Below are 15292 nucleotides of genomic sequence, written 5' to 3'. Positions count from 1 at the left end.
CTATCTATCTATCTATCTATCTATCTATCTATCTATCTATCTGTTATCATCATCTTACTATGGACTCATAGATTCCAATTTTATTAAATGTTTTTATAGTTTCTTGCTGCATATATAAATATTTGTTTATATTTTATATTTATTTATTCTTACTCTATGTCTATCAGTGTTGCCTGTATGTATGTTTTATACAGTGCCCATCGAGGCTAGAAGATGGCATTAGACCCTCTGGAAGTAACATTACAGATGGTTGTGAGCACACAAGTGGGTGTTGGCAACAGAACCTGGGTCCTCTGCAAGAGCACCAAGTGCTTTCAACCGCTGCACCATCTTTCCAGTCCCCATGATATATTTTAACGTTTGGACCATTTCAGATTTGGCTAGTGAACTCACATTGTTTAAGTTGGCTTCTGTGTCCCCTGATTCATCTCCATCACTTGGTAGCTTTCTGATGTTCTAGCTCTACAAGATATTCTAAGTTTATCTTGTACTTTTCCTGGTTGTTATGGTTTCATCTCTGTTGCTGTGTTAAAACACCATGACTAGGATGGACCATCTAGTGATTGCCATATGCAGGGATCCATCCCATAATCAGCTTCCAAACGCTGACACCATTGCATACACTAGCAAGATTTTGCTGAAAGGACCCAGATATAGCTGTCTCTTGTGAGACGATGCCGGGGCCTAGCAAACACAGGAGTGGATGTTCACAGTCAGCTATTGGATGTATCACAGGGCTCCCAATGGAGAAGATAGAGAAATTACCCAAGGAGCTAAAGGGATCTGCAACCCTATTGTTGGAACAACATGATGTACTAACCAGAACCCCGGAGCTCTTGTCTCTAGCTGCATATGTATCAAAAGATGGCCTAGTCGGCCATCAATGGAAAGAGAGGCCCATTGGACTTGCAAACTTTATATGCCCCAGTACAGGGGAACCCCAGGGCCAAAAAGGGGGAGTGGGTGGGTAGGGGATTGGGGGGGTGGGTATGGGGGGCTTTTGGGATATCATTGAAAATGTAAACGAGGAAAATACCTAATAAAAAAAATAAATTAAAAAAAAAAAAACCACCATGACAAAAAACCACCATGACTAAAAGCAACTAAGAGGAGGGGAGGGTTTATTTCAATTTACAACTCCAGGTCACAGTCCCTTATTGAGGGAAATCAGAACAGGACTTGAAGCTGAAACCATGGGGAAACACTGCTTGCTGATGCATTTTCTCCCTCCCAAGTTTACCTAGTTTTCTCACACAGCCTAGGACTACCTATCCAGGCATGGTACCACCCACTATGGGATGGACTCTCCCTATCAATGAACTGCTAAGACAATTTCCTAAAGGCATAACCAGCCAGGCACATGAGTGTTCTTGAGCATTTCTGACTTTCACTGCGATGGGTTATGGGTCATATATTCTTCACAGGCAGTTGTCCTTAGAGAATCTGTATGCGACATAAATGTTTCCCTTCAAATCCTCGTCAGGTGTTCATTCCATAATTTGCATCTCTCAGGCTCCACTGTTATTTTTTAAAAGGAACCCTGTCTTTGTATAACCAATAGTGTTAGTATTAGAATGTGCTCCCTCAGTGACTGTGGTATTATGGAATGTCACCTCTACAGCTAAAACCTTCAGTGATGTTCCTGGATAGGTGCCAACAGAGAGCATCGTCTTGCCGTTTGTAATGTCTGTAAAAATAAGAAACTTCAACTTGAAGTTCTTAGACAGTAGTGTTAGAACTGCCCATATTTAATGTGGTACCTCTCCCCAGTGCTGCTGGCCCATTTGCTTGCTCTTCAGGAATAATGATTTCTATCAAATGATTTTCCTCAAGCCCCACAAAATTACCTCAAGTTCTAGTCCTAAGGTAGAGAGAAAAGGACATTATGGAAAAAACCAAAGAAACAAAATCCCATAGGGAAGGCATTAGAGAGAACAGCACTGCTCTGAAGACATATCATATCCGCTCCTTCACCATAAAAGCCAGTCTCCAGGAAGTGGCCTTTCTGATAACACATTGCCTTCAGGATTAGGTCAAATGACTTTTAGTGAAGGCCTGAAGCCATTTTTTGTTGGGTTGCTTCATTGGAGACACTCCAGGATCCTAAGGCCTTGTGAGTGGTGTTGCCTATAATCTCCATTTGTTGCCTTCATCCTTTCAACTTTGTACATATACTTACATTCTTCCATGTGTTATTATTTATCTCTCTCATCTCTGGTAGAACACAATCCTCCCCCTTCTATAGCATGAGCCTCAAGTCACATTGTTTGAATGTACCAGGGAAATAGGAAAAGACAAGACCAAGAATCCTTTGTAGGATGAATGGATACTTCTAAGGGGTCCACTTAAAATGTAGATCAGAGAAATTGACAAGATGACTCAATGACCCAATGAGAACACTGTCATTAGGCCTGATAACAAGAGATTGAACCCAAAGACCCTCATAGTAGAACAAGAAGAGCAAGTCCTGCAAGTTGTACACACATACACAGACACATGAACTTTGAAAAAAAAAAAAAAAACGTAGATTGGGCACTGAGGTGACAGCTGTGTCCTTTTGCTTAGGAAAAATAAATCAAGCTCTAGCTACAATGTGTCCTCTCAGTTTTGTCAATAAGCAATGCTTTTGGGGGGTAACAGTATAGGGTATTCAACAGCAGTCCTTGGTTGGAGTAATGACAACCAAATAACCCTAGTCAACCGTACCCTAATTACCACCTACAATGACAGGAGTCAAAAGGAAAATAAAGATTAGTACATTCAGATATATGGGCATTGGGCATCTTCTTTATTTCACACCCTGTTTGTGTTGCTATTCTTATGGCTAATAATTGGTCAGTTATTATATGGTGGATGCTAGTTTCTCATCACTAAAATAAAAATTTTGTGCATGATGGCCAAAACCAAAAGTATGCATTTGGAGTAGAGAAAGTGACCCTGTCTCATTTCTTTTCTATTCAATTGACTGCTCATCTGGTGGAATCAACTGATCCAAATAAGCATTTGGGTGTTAAATATATGTTACATAAGTTCCACGGCTGAGTCATGAAAAATTATTTCACTTGCATTCAGACCGCTTAGTTAATATTTTATATGTCTCTATTCAGTTCACTTAAAACATAGTTGGATAATGCACAAGTCAGGTTTCTCTAGAGGGACAGAATTTGTAGACTGAGTATACATACATGGGAGAATTTATTAGATTGGTTTATAGTATATTTATTATGAAAATGATATTCCTTTGATTGGCCTATATGCCAGAGAAGCTGAGACTCCGTAGTTATTCAGCTCATGGATGCCTCTGTCACACTTTGGCTCTGAAGCTCCAGATCTTTAGCCCACATTATAAGACCTAAGAAACTGGATCTCCATAGCAGCAAAGGATACAGCAACAAGGTAGATGCACTTACCAGAAGGGAGCAAAGATGGGCAGGAAAACGCTTCCCCCTTTCCCTCTGATCTCTTTATTCTGGGGTACCTAACATTCACCCTTAATCTTCCCTGTAATTACCCAATCAGATCTTCCAGAAACCCCTAGACCTTCCCACAGTTAACCCTAGATTCAATCAAGTTGACAACCAAGATTAACTGTCACAGGAGGCTAATGGTTTGTGTTCTGGGCTGAGCAATGTCAGGAACATAGATGAGCACATCTGTCTTTCCCCTGTATCAGAACAATAAAAAATTCAAAAGATGCATCAATTTTGTTGACTTTAACTCACTATGTACTCCTGACTTGACAATAATTCTAATCCTAACACTAACTCTGAGATTACACAAACTCCACACAATGAGAAGTAGGTCACAAAATGGCTTTACAAAAAGGTTAATTAAAACTCTTTCAGGACAGATATGGCGGTACATACCTCTAATCAGGTACAAGGATCTTCATTAAGTTTGAGGCCAACTTGGTCTACATAGTGAATTCCAGACTAGCTGGAACTACAAAGCAAGATTGTAAAAACAAACACTGTTGTGAGGTTCATGGGCTGACTGAAGACAAGAATAGAGAGCAGAGGGCCGCTACAGTTGGTTAGTTGGGATGGTAACATGAGATCCAACCACATAGCTTTCTGGATCTACTGTCTTAGGGTTTGTTGTGAATAGACACCATGACCAAGGCTACTCTTATAAAGGACAACATTTAATTGGGGCTGGCTTACGGGTTCAGAGGTTCAGTCCATTATCATCAAGGTGGAAGCATGGCAGGGACTAGGCAGGCATGGTGCTGGAGAAGGAGTTGAGAGTTCTACATCTTGTTCCAAACGCACCCATGAGAAGACTGTTTCACCAGCAGCTAGGAGGAGGATCTCAAAGCTACCCCTACAGAGACACACTTCCTCCAACAGGGCCACACCTACTCCAATAAGGTCACACTTCCTAATAGTGCCACTCCCTGGGCCAACCTTATTCAAACCACCACATACACCAACCACAATTCAAGTAGTCTTAGATCAAATGGGGGCTGAGGGGTTGGGTGTGTTTAGCTGAAGCCCCAAGGGCAGAATCAGGAAGTTTGCCACCTGTTGATCCAATGACTTGTTATCAGATGGTCTGACAATAGGTTAAGGATGCCAACAAAACCAATATTAGCTGTGTTTCCTTTCATACGTTGAGGGAGTTACGTATTGATTGGCCTGATATGTTCAATAAACTCACTGGCCAGGCTTTTTTGATATGGTGTTGATATACCTGTGTGTTCTTGATTTACTCTGTTAATAGTTGGTACTATCTTTATTTGTGTAAACATGTTATCAGTTTGTGCCTCAGGGTTTGTGCTGGACAGTGACTGTTAATATACACAAGCCAGATGCAGTTACTAGGCCTCTGCATTCATTCTCACAATGGAGCCAACTGCTCTTACGAAATGGAGTCACTTAGGACAAGACACAGTCTGAAAGATCTGTGAGTATGGAGTAACTAAGAATAAGGTATAACTTGATCTCCAGTTTGTCACGTTTGCTAGTAACTTCTACTACCGCCCGTTGTTCATTCTGCCCATTCATATACTGCATGCTTTACAATCTGCTACTTCAGTCTCCTTGATTAGCAGCGTTGAAAATAATCTTTTATATCTCTTATGCAAAAATCTTTTGACAAGAAATTTCAATAGCTTTGAAGGGGAAAAATATCCTCTGAAGTGTGTGTGTGTGTTTATATTTATACTAAAAAAGAACATCTTTTTTGTTAAAATCTGCTTTCTGGCTGGGCGGTGATGGGGCATGCCTTCAGTCCCAGGATTCCAGAGGCAGAGGCAGGTGGATCTGTGAGTTCGAGGCCAGCCTGGTCTACAGAGTGAGTTCCAGGATAGGCAAGGTGACACAGGAAAAAAAATTGTCTAAACAAACAAACAAACAAACAAACAAACAAACAAACACCGGCTTCCTGTTGTCTGTTGCTTTGTGTTGTTTTAGGACATTTTTGTTTCCTTCTGTCTGTACTTATCTTGTCAGACTGAGTAACATTCATGAGGCTTTTAGGGCTGGAACCACAGACCAGAAAGAAAACATACTTACTACCATAAAGGTAGCCTTGATTTTCCTCATGACAGTTTGTCAACCAGGCTCTTTGGCTAAAATGTTTTCAAAAAGTTCTACTAAAAAATAACAAATATGGCATGTGAGAGGGCTCAGCAGGCAAAGGTACTGCCCCAACATCTGAGTTCTATCTTTGGGATCCACACAGTGAAAGAAAAACGGCAATTCCCAAGTTATTACCAGGTCATGATAGCATCCAGACACAAATCAAGGAATAACGGCTGTGGTAATATGACTAAGAATAGCCCCCTAAGCTCACATATTTGAGTGCCTGGTCTTTAGGGAGCGGCGTTACTTGGGAAGGATTAGGAGATATAGCTTTGATGGAGTGGGTGTGGCTCTGCAGCAGGAAGTGTGTCACTGAGGGTGGGCTTTGAGGTTTCAAACGCCCAAGCCAGCCCAGCATTGCTTTCTCATCCTGCTGCCTTCAGATCTGGATTTAGAACTCTCAGCTACTTCTCAGTACCATGCTGCCTGTGTGACGCCATGCTTCCCACCATGATGACCATGGACTAAATCCCTAAAACTGTAAGTCAGCTCCAATTAAATGCTTTCTTTTATAACAGTTGCTGTGGTCACGGAATCTCTTCACAGCAACAGAACACTAAGACAATGGCAAGATCATTTTTAATTTAAAATAGCAAATGTTTAATGCTGGATAGATTTTTCTAAAGTCATTTGTCAAAGGAATGACAGACATTTAAGCCTGAAGCTGCTATTTGGTTCTTGGGTTGATCATTGTTAAATTCTCAGACAGGACATTTGAACTGATGGATGGTAACTATGTCAACACAAATTGCTGCCTGACTCTGAACCAGCACAATTAATGACTGTATCTCTGGGAAGGAGCAATAAAGATGTGATCATCATGATTCAATGTGTTCTCTTCTTGATGATTCAGGGGAAGGGACAAGAAAGACCTCACAGTTTTTTGAATGCCGACTCATGTCATTCACTAATCTGGGAACATCAAATGGCTCAGTCAGTCTTTTCTGTAAAGTAAGTTATGGGTAAGGAAATGGAAATTCAGGGGTTGGGAAACCCACACATTATCAGACAGAAGGAGGCTGGGGTTGAACACAGGCCTTACTCCAGGCAGCTCCCACCTCAGCTTGCTTTTTTGTAGTTGAGCCTGTAACTTCTGTCAGGTAGCTCTCGGGAGGAAAGCACAGCAGAATATTTGAAAGTTATTATTACAAGCCATTTGTTTCCTAGTTCCTAATCCTAAGCAGATCTGAGATCACTCTCAGCAAACAGCTCTGTCTCCAAAGCACACAAGAAACCAAGATCTTTAAAAAAAAAAAAAAAAAAAAAAAACTTTGTTCTATAGACTTAATATGGTATGGCCACTCAGTTTCTGTCTTAAATCAACAGCAAAACAATATCTTCTTGACCTCAGCTCTTGTTGTGCCAGCCTTAGACTGTTTCCAAGTAAGACAAGGGAACACAGAACACTGACCAGAGAAAAAGAAGATGCCCCATGGTGAGGCCATTTTCTACCCCCTGGCTTCAATCTCTGACGTTCACAGAGACAGTGCTATACTGGCTAGAGAGAACACAGGAAGGTCTGTAACCTCTGTGGTAGCAACAGTCACTGAAGAGGGTGGTGATGAATTTGTCATTTTCCGTGGAAAATAAGTGAACACTGAAGATGACCTACTATTTTGGATTTGGATTTGCTTTACCAAACCAAACCCAGACACCAACTTCCTTAAGAGCTAAAGATCTGATCAGCCAATAGCTGGGCAGGAGAGGTAGGAGGTGGGACTTTCGATCCCAGTGAAAGGGGTCTCTGGTGAGGACCACAGGGAGAGAGCGATTGAACATGAGAATTCACCATAGCATTGGCATAAGGAAGTCGACAGGGCAGTGGCTATAAGGACACTGATGGAGCAGGAGTAGCCAGGACAAGACTAAGATGGCAAGTAACAGGGCACGTGAGTGGGTAGTAGGTAGCCTAGTCAGGTGAGATTAAGGTTAGAATAGGTAAGTATCTGGCCAGCTATTAGTGCCTGAAGCTTGTTAATAAATATAAGGTCTCTGTGTCAGTATTTGAGAGCTAGCACAGGCACAGAAAATTACTATTTTATTACTAAATTACTATTACAAAGGATGCTTTTATTTATTCATTAAGTAGGTAGGAAGAATGCCTCAAGATGGGCTGCAGAGATGATGATGGCTCAGTGGTTAAGAACACTTACTCCTCTTTCAAAGAACCTAGGTTCAGTTCCCAGAACTTACATAGCAGCTCACAGTCATCTGTAGGTCCAGTTCCAAGGGATCTGATGCCTTGTGGGCTGTGAGGCAATCAGGCATATATGTGGTCCACATACACACGTGCAGGTAAAATACTAATACACATAACATGCAAAAAATTTTTTAAACAGACTATTTCAAGGGATACAATGTCTTTACAACACAGATCAAAGTTTTAAACTCATAGCAAAACTACTTAAAATTGTTTGTTTGTTTTTAAGTTTAAAAACATTTTTATTGGGGTTGGAGAGATGGCTCAGCAGTTAAGAGGATTGACTGCTCTTCGGAAGGTCCTGAGTTCAAATCCCAACAACCACATGGTGGCTCACAACCAATTGTAATAGGATCTGATGTCCTCTTCTGGGGTGTCTGAAAACAGCTACATATAAGGGGCCAGAGGGGTGGAGCGAGAAGAAAAAGTGTCTGAAGACAGCTACAGTGTACTTACATATAACAAATAAATCTTAAAAAAATTTTTTTTATCTGCATGCACATGGACCACTGTATGCATGTGCCAATAGAGGCCAAATGAGGGCAACTGTATCCCCTGTAACTAGAGGTACAGTGGTGCTGCTGTGAGCTGCCCAATGAGGGTGCTGGCACCTAAATCTTAATTATCTCCACAGCCTGCAACTAGGTATTTTGTAATCCAAGAAATGACACAGAAAAGTAAGGCAACAATGAGCATGTTGGTACTCGCCTTTAATCCTACCTTTTGGGAAGCAGAGGCAGGTGAAGCTCCGTTAGTTCAAGACTAGCCTGCACTGCTTACTAGAAAGCCCTTGTCTCAAAAAATGAAAACAAACAACCACAAAAAACAAAACCAACCAAACAAGGGAAGAAACGACATTGTAGTAGTTGAAGGCACATGAAGTCAAAAGGTCTTAGTATATATAACTTGACACTGCCTTCACACTACCCTAAGAATTGTGCCAAAATATGCAGGCTCTATGCGCCTTCAACTAGCTGCTTCTGGGGTTTTTCAGGATTCTTCTGTCTTGCCCTTAGAGCCCTGGAATACAAATACAGTTAACAGTGACATGGAATTTAGAGATTCACATAGGTCTTCCTGGCTGGGCATCAAGGGTTTTACCCACTGAGCCATCTCGCCAGCTCTTTTAAAGTATCCTAAGAATACTTGGTGACTAGCCGGGCGTGGTGGCGCACGCCTTTAATCCCAGCACTCCGGAGGCAGAGGCAGGTGGATTTCTGAGTTCGAGGCCAGCCTGGTCTACAAAGTGAGTTCCAGGACAGCCAGGGCTACACAGAGAAACCCTGTCTCGAAAAACCAAAAAAAAAAAAAAGAATACTTGGTGACTCACACGGGTACTTCACTTCTTTCATAACCACATGTCCGAGAAAGGTAGTCACATGCCTTGTACCCTGAGAATGCCTCCTATTGATAGACAGGCCCTATCAGAGCTTCACCAAACGTCCCTGGTTGCTCTTAGCACAGTAAGAGAACGGGATGGAAATGAGAACCATGTGATGTCTAAGGGAAGCATCATGTCAAGCCAGGGAAATGAGGAATGACTCGCAATTGCAACTGCTCACGCTGAGGCCAAGAAACTAGACGGCTGGTTTACCACAGAGCCAAGTCAGGATGGCAGAAAACCGCGGGCAGGCGATTTAAGGAAGCTCTGGGCTCAGGTCTGGGTTAGGTTTTGTCTCCTGTCTCTGCCACCTGGCTGTTTGCTCCCAGCAGGGCGAGGGTGGCTCTTGCCAGGGCCAGGCGACACACAGGATTTTTCTCATCAAAACACATTCACACAGAGACCGTTCCGCACCACATTCCAGAAAGGTACCGTGGTGCCGCATGGCCGCCCCTACCCGGCAGCCGGAAGCCCACATCCGCCCAATCTCTCCTCCACCTTTCGGCGTCCAGGCGTGTCGTCACCATGGCTGGCCAATCAGAGCGCGCGACTAAAATAGCGCAGTATAAATGCTGGCGGGAGGACTCGGGCCGTTCCGCTCCTGCGCCGGGCGGGGTTGCGCGCGCAGGTGATGGTCCTCCGCCCCGCCCACTGCACACCTGCTTCCGCCCGACGTGGGTCCGGAAGTTGTTAGCCGCCGCTGCAAACTCTGGCGGCAATTTGGTTTGTCAGTGAGTAACAAGCGCAGAACTGGGCTCGTGCTCGGCGGGACTCCCGCCTCCCGGGCTTCTCTTCAGACAGTAGGCCGCCGGCAGCCTTGCGTCATCCAGGCCGCCTTGTAGCGCGGGTGGAGCCGCACTTCCGGTGGGATCGTGCCCCGCCCGGGTGCCGGAAGGACGAGCCCTTCCCCACCCTGGGAGCGGCCCGGCCGGCTCGCTATTCCAGGCCTTTCTAGGAGGCTCGAGCTCCAGAGCGTGAACGGACAGAGGCCTTGGGCCCCTGCACATCTCACACCTGACTTCATTCTCCTCCAGCCTGTGACGTCATGCCACATAGCAGGCCGTGCCCATCGCCTTTACCTCTCCCTCACTTCAGTTATAGTCTACCCTCCGACTTCCCACCCTCTCAGCTACCTATTGAACACTTAAGTTTGTTCTGTAAGAGAGGCTTTGAAATACTTAGGAACAGGATGTCGGGCAACAAACCCACTCACCCATCTTTATTTATTTATGTATTTTGACACACAATTTAAACTGAACAGATCTTAAGACAGCTGTGTAAACGTCAGGCCAGTATCTGGACCATTAAAACATTCCACGTTCCCCTTTGATTGTTTCCAGCCAGTACCATCACCCAGAGCTAACCATTATTCCGCCCTGCCTTCTTATTTGTACATCCTTAAATGTTAAGTAATTATAGCCAAGCCATATGCTTTATTCACTTTTTTACTCAGTAAGCCTGCCTGTTAAAATCAGCCATGTTTTATATGCCCCTACTTTGTTGATTATTGCTGATTCTATTATGTGAACATTCTACAGTTAATTCATTGTACCATTGATGAACTTGATGAACTATATTCAGTTTGGAGCTGTTAATAAAGGTACTGTGAACATTCATCTAGTCTTTTGGTGAAAGTACAGATTTTAAAAGTTACTACAGGGAGTGAGTGTGTCTTTAGGTGTTTTTGGAGTGTTTGTGTGGCTGGAAGCCAGAGGACACTGTTGTCTTGTCTCAGTGCAGTTACCGTCTGCCTTATTCCCTTGAGATAAGAGTCTCGCACTGAGCCTGGAGCTAGGCAGGTATCCAGGAAGCCCTAATGACCCTCTTGTCTCAGATCCCACTAGTGCTAGAGTATCAGGTCTGCTTCTTATGTAGTGCTGGGGATTTGAACTTGCATTCATGCACCACCGTACCCACATTTTACATGGGTTCTAGGGACCTGAATTCAGAGTCTCGTGCTTGGAGAGCAATCTCTTTACACACGGAACTGTCCCAGTCCACGCATGCCTAACCTTGTTTCTGAAACTTTACAATAACACTGACTTTGGAAAACACACAGTCAGCTGGTGGTGCACAGACTTTAGTCCTAGCACTTAGAAAGTGTGGGGAGCTAGGTTACTACCATCAGTCATCTAGGAGCGAGTTTCATCTTTCTGGCAGGATCAAAACTGAGTTGGTGTTCCCAGGTGTCAGACCCCAACTCTTTTATCCCGTTTCTTCAGGTGTTTCATGTTTGTTTGTTTGTGTTTTAACCCTCTTCCCTTTCTCCCTCTTGCTCTAGTCCCACTTGCTCAGGCCCATAGTTTTTGATTGTTTCTCATTACGGATGGTTGTGAGCCACCATGTGGTTGCTGGGATTTGAACAACTCATGACCTCCGGAAGAGCAGTCAGTGCTCTTAACCACTGAGCCATCTCACCAGCCCCAGGTGTTTCATGTCTGAAGGGGAAGTTGCTGTTATCCCTAGTGTCTAAACTAAGGCATACAAAGTCGTAAGTGTGCTGCATGTCTTGACTTAACTGACTACACGCAGCTTGCCCGCTCCTTTGTTCCCTTATCATTCTAAATTCCAGGGCCAGAGTCCAGGAGGGGACCTGACTGCAAACACTGACTCAAGGACCCTGAAACCAGGTGAACCAGATAAGGCCAAGTCACCAATGTTAACTTCCTTGTTTAACCCCTTGGGTCAAAATATGATTGATCAATGCAATGCAACAACCCACCCTGATCAACCCTGATAGAATCCCATTCTATAAAAATGTTGTACAGACCCCCTTTGGAGATGCAGTTCAGATCCCAAACTGGCTGCCTCCCTGCCAGTGTGCAGAAAATAAAGGTTTCGTTTTTGAGTTTCTGTCTTTGAAGGGAGTTTTCTCAGCTTCCACCCTGAACCCAAAAAAGGCAGAAGCAGGTGGATCTCTGTGAGTTCAAGGCCAGCCTGATCTACAGAGTGAGTTCCAGGACAGGCAGGACTACACAGAGAAATCCTGTCTCCAAACAAACAAGAAAAGAGAAATGTACAGTTCTATGAAATTTCATATACACCTAAAACAGTGTGGCCATTACCAAATCAGAATTCAGAACATTCCCTCACTCAGAACTCCTTAGTGCCATGGTTTTGTGGACATTCCTACCTGTAACCCTTGGAAACCACTCATCAATTGTTTGTTGCTTTGTTTTGCCCCTTTCCAGTTACTTACAAAGTATATTTCTAAAGTATCTACAGTGCCTACTTCGAATCTGCCTTTGTTCATACCTGTGAGATCTGCCTAAACTGTTTCTTGTTTCAATAGTCCTTCCATTTGCTTAGTAATATCCTACAGTGTGATTATAACTGCTTATTCCCTTTTGGAAGGAAATTTGAATCTCTCTCTCTCTCTCTCTCTCTTTCTCTCTCTCTCTCTCTCTCTCTCTCTCTCTCTCTCTCTCTCTCTCTCTCTCCCTCCCTCCCTCCCTCCCTCCAATCACCGGAGCACTACAGACCAAGCCCCTCCAGATGCAGGTAGCCAAGCTCCACACCCTATGGAGAAAAAAGCCCAAACTCAGGACTTGAAAAGCCAGCAGTCCCTGAGCTTGAAATCCTATCAGTCCCTGGGCTTGCCCTGAGCTCAAAACTTGAAATTCCACCAATCACCGTCCTGGAAATCTCCACCCTTGAAAGTCTCACCCTCCTTCCCCAGGAATCCTACATAGACCCTGTCTTCTGCTCAATTCTCTGCTGCTTCTCACCTGAGCAGAGGCAGCCACCCTCCAGGGGTTTTCCCTCCCAGGAAATCTACTGGGTGAGGTTTGTTGTGTGCTGTGATTTTGTGGTATTTTTTAGCTCTTGGCTGCAAGGATACCTTTCCCCTCAGAGCTATAACACTTGCACTCTGGGTCCTCACTAGCAACTATTTTTAACTGTTAGAGAAGGGGAGGAAGAAGAAGTGGTGTGAGGGAAGCTGCCATAAGGGGAGATGGACCATGAGCACATGGCCAGGAGAAACAGCAAGTATCTGTGGAACACTGCTGGGGAGGTAGCCAAGCCAGCAGTTAGAAGGGTAGATTAGGGGTGACCCCACAATAATAGTCAAAGCCAAATACAATAGCCATAGCGTGAGTCTCATTTATTTGTAAGCAAGTCTGGGATAAGCTTATATTGGTCATATTACTACTTGGTGCCCAATGTGAGGTCGAACTCACAACCCTGAGATTAAGAGTCTGAGCTAGGGCTGGTGAGATGGCTCAGTGGGTAAGAGCACCCGACTGCTCTTCCGAAGGTCCAGAGTTCAAATCCCAGCAACCACATGGTGGCTCACAACCATCCGCAACGAGATCTGGCGCCCTCTTCTGGAGTGTCTGAAGACAGCTACAGTGTACTTACATATAATAAATAAATCTTTAAAAAAAAAAAAAAAAAGAGTCTGAGCTAGAGCAGGCGGATTTCTGAGTTCGAGGCCAGCCTGGTCTACAGAATGAGTTCCAGGACAGCCAGGGCTATACAGAGAAACCCTGTCTCGAAAAACCAAAAAAAAAAAAAAAAAAAAAAAAAGAGTATGAGCTAGCCAGGCTACTTCCTCAGCAGAGTACCCCAGACACTTGACTTGCTGTTTCTCCTGGCCATGTGCTCACGGTCCATCTCCCCTCATGGCAGCTTCCCTCACACCACTTCTTCTTCCTCCTCTCCTCAACTCTTTCCCCAGCCAGATTATTTCAAACTCATCTACCTCTAATCCCTCCAGTAATTGGCTATAGTCAACTTTATTTAGCCAATAGTCTTAAACCAAGGAACAAGATTTACACCACAACAAAAAAGCTTGAAAGCATTTGCTAAGTCACTCTAGGCCTATACCTCCAGGTCTCGCATACAGAGCAACAGACCAAACCTCAACAGTTTGATGACTGACACTGGAATCTCTTGACTTTGAGAAACATTGATGGTGTTCAGTACTAGGTCACGTGCTTATTCACCATGGACTTATTCTCACTCGTGAGGGGCCTGCCTGAGCCTTTTACATTATTTAAAAATATGTCAAGTTGAGAGCTTTTGGTGTCATCCAGTAGTAGGGTTCATGCCAGCATGGGCAAAGGCCTGGGCTCTGTCACTAACATAGCAAACCCACCCCCACACTCTAACCCTGCCCAAAAACAAAACAAAACAAAACAAAAAAACTGGCTGGGCTGGTTAGAGTTGTTTGTTCGTTTGCTTGTTTGTTGTTGTTGTATATGTACACTTTTTTTTTCCAACTTGACACAGATTGGGTCATCTGAGGAGAGGGAATCTCAGTTGAGAAAGTAGCTCCATCAGATTGGCCTGTAGGCAAGTCTGTGGGTGCAGCTTCTTGATTGTTGCTTGATGTGGAAGGGCCCAGCCCACTGAGTGGTACTATCCCTGGGCAGGTGGTTCTGGGAGGTATGAGAAAGCAAACTGAATGGGGGCCTGGAGAGCAAGCCTGTAAGCAGCATCTCTCCATGGTCTCCACTTCAGGTCCTACTATCAGGTTCCTGCCTTGAGTTTCTGCCTTGGTTTCCCTTTGTGATGGACTGCAAACCACAAGATGAAATAAACCTTTCCCCCCCTAAGTGGTTTTGATTTTAACCCAGCAACAGAAATCAAATTAACTCACTGTTTTTTATTTTGTGTGTGTGTGTGTGTGTGTGTGTGTGTGTGTGTGTGTGAATTGAGAGTTCTTTGTCTATTCTGGATACGTTCTTAGTTAATTAAATCATCCTTCCATCGAATTGACTGTGTCTTTGTGAAAACTCCATTGACTCCGTCTTGTGTGTATTTACTTGGGGGATTTTTGCTCTGTTCCATTAATCTGTGTATCTGCCCCTTTCCAGCACCACATCATCTTGAGTTCCATTGGGTTTTCTTCTCAGTTATTTGTATATTTTGCTTCCTTCAACGTTCCATAGAAAATATAGGCCTACCTTGTAGAAGTTCTTGGTTTATAGATCAATTAGATGGGAACCAACATCTTTTTCTTTGTGTTCTGGAGATTGAGCCCAAGGTATCTTTCATCTAAGCCAATCATCTTCAGCCTTCCTAAGGCTGTGACCCTTTAATACAGTTCCTCATGCTGTGGGACCACCAACCATACAATTATTTTTGCTACTTCATAACTGTAATTTTGCTACTGTTATG

The sequence above is a fragment of the Mus caroli genome, unplaced genomic scaffold, assembly GCF_978045245.1.
Source record: "Mus caroli unplaced genomic scaffold, Mus_caroli_1 scaffold_18, whole genome shotgun sequence".
Lineage (NCBI taxonomy): Eukaryota > Metazoa > Chordata > Mammalia > Rodentia > Muridae > Mus > Mus caroli.
The sequence above is the reverse complement of the archived record's forward strand: the minus strand, read 5'-3'. Positions refer to the sequence as shown.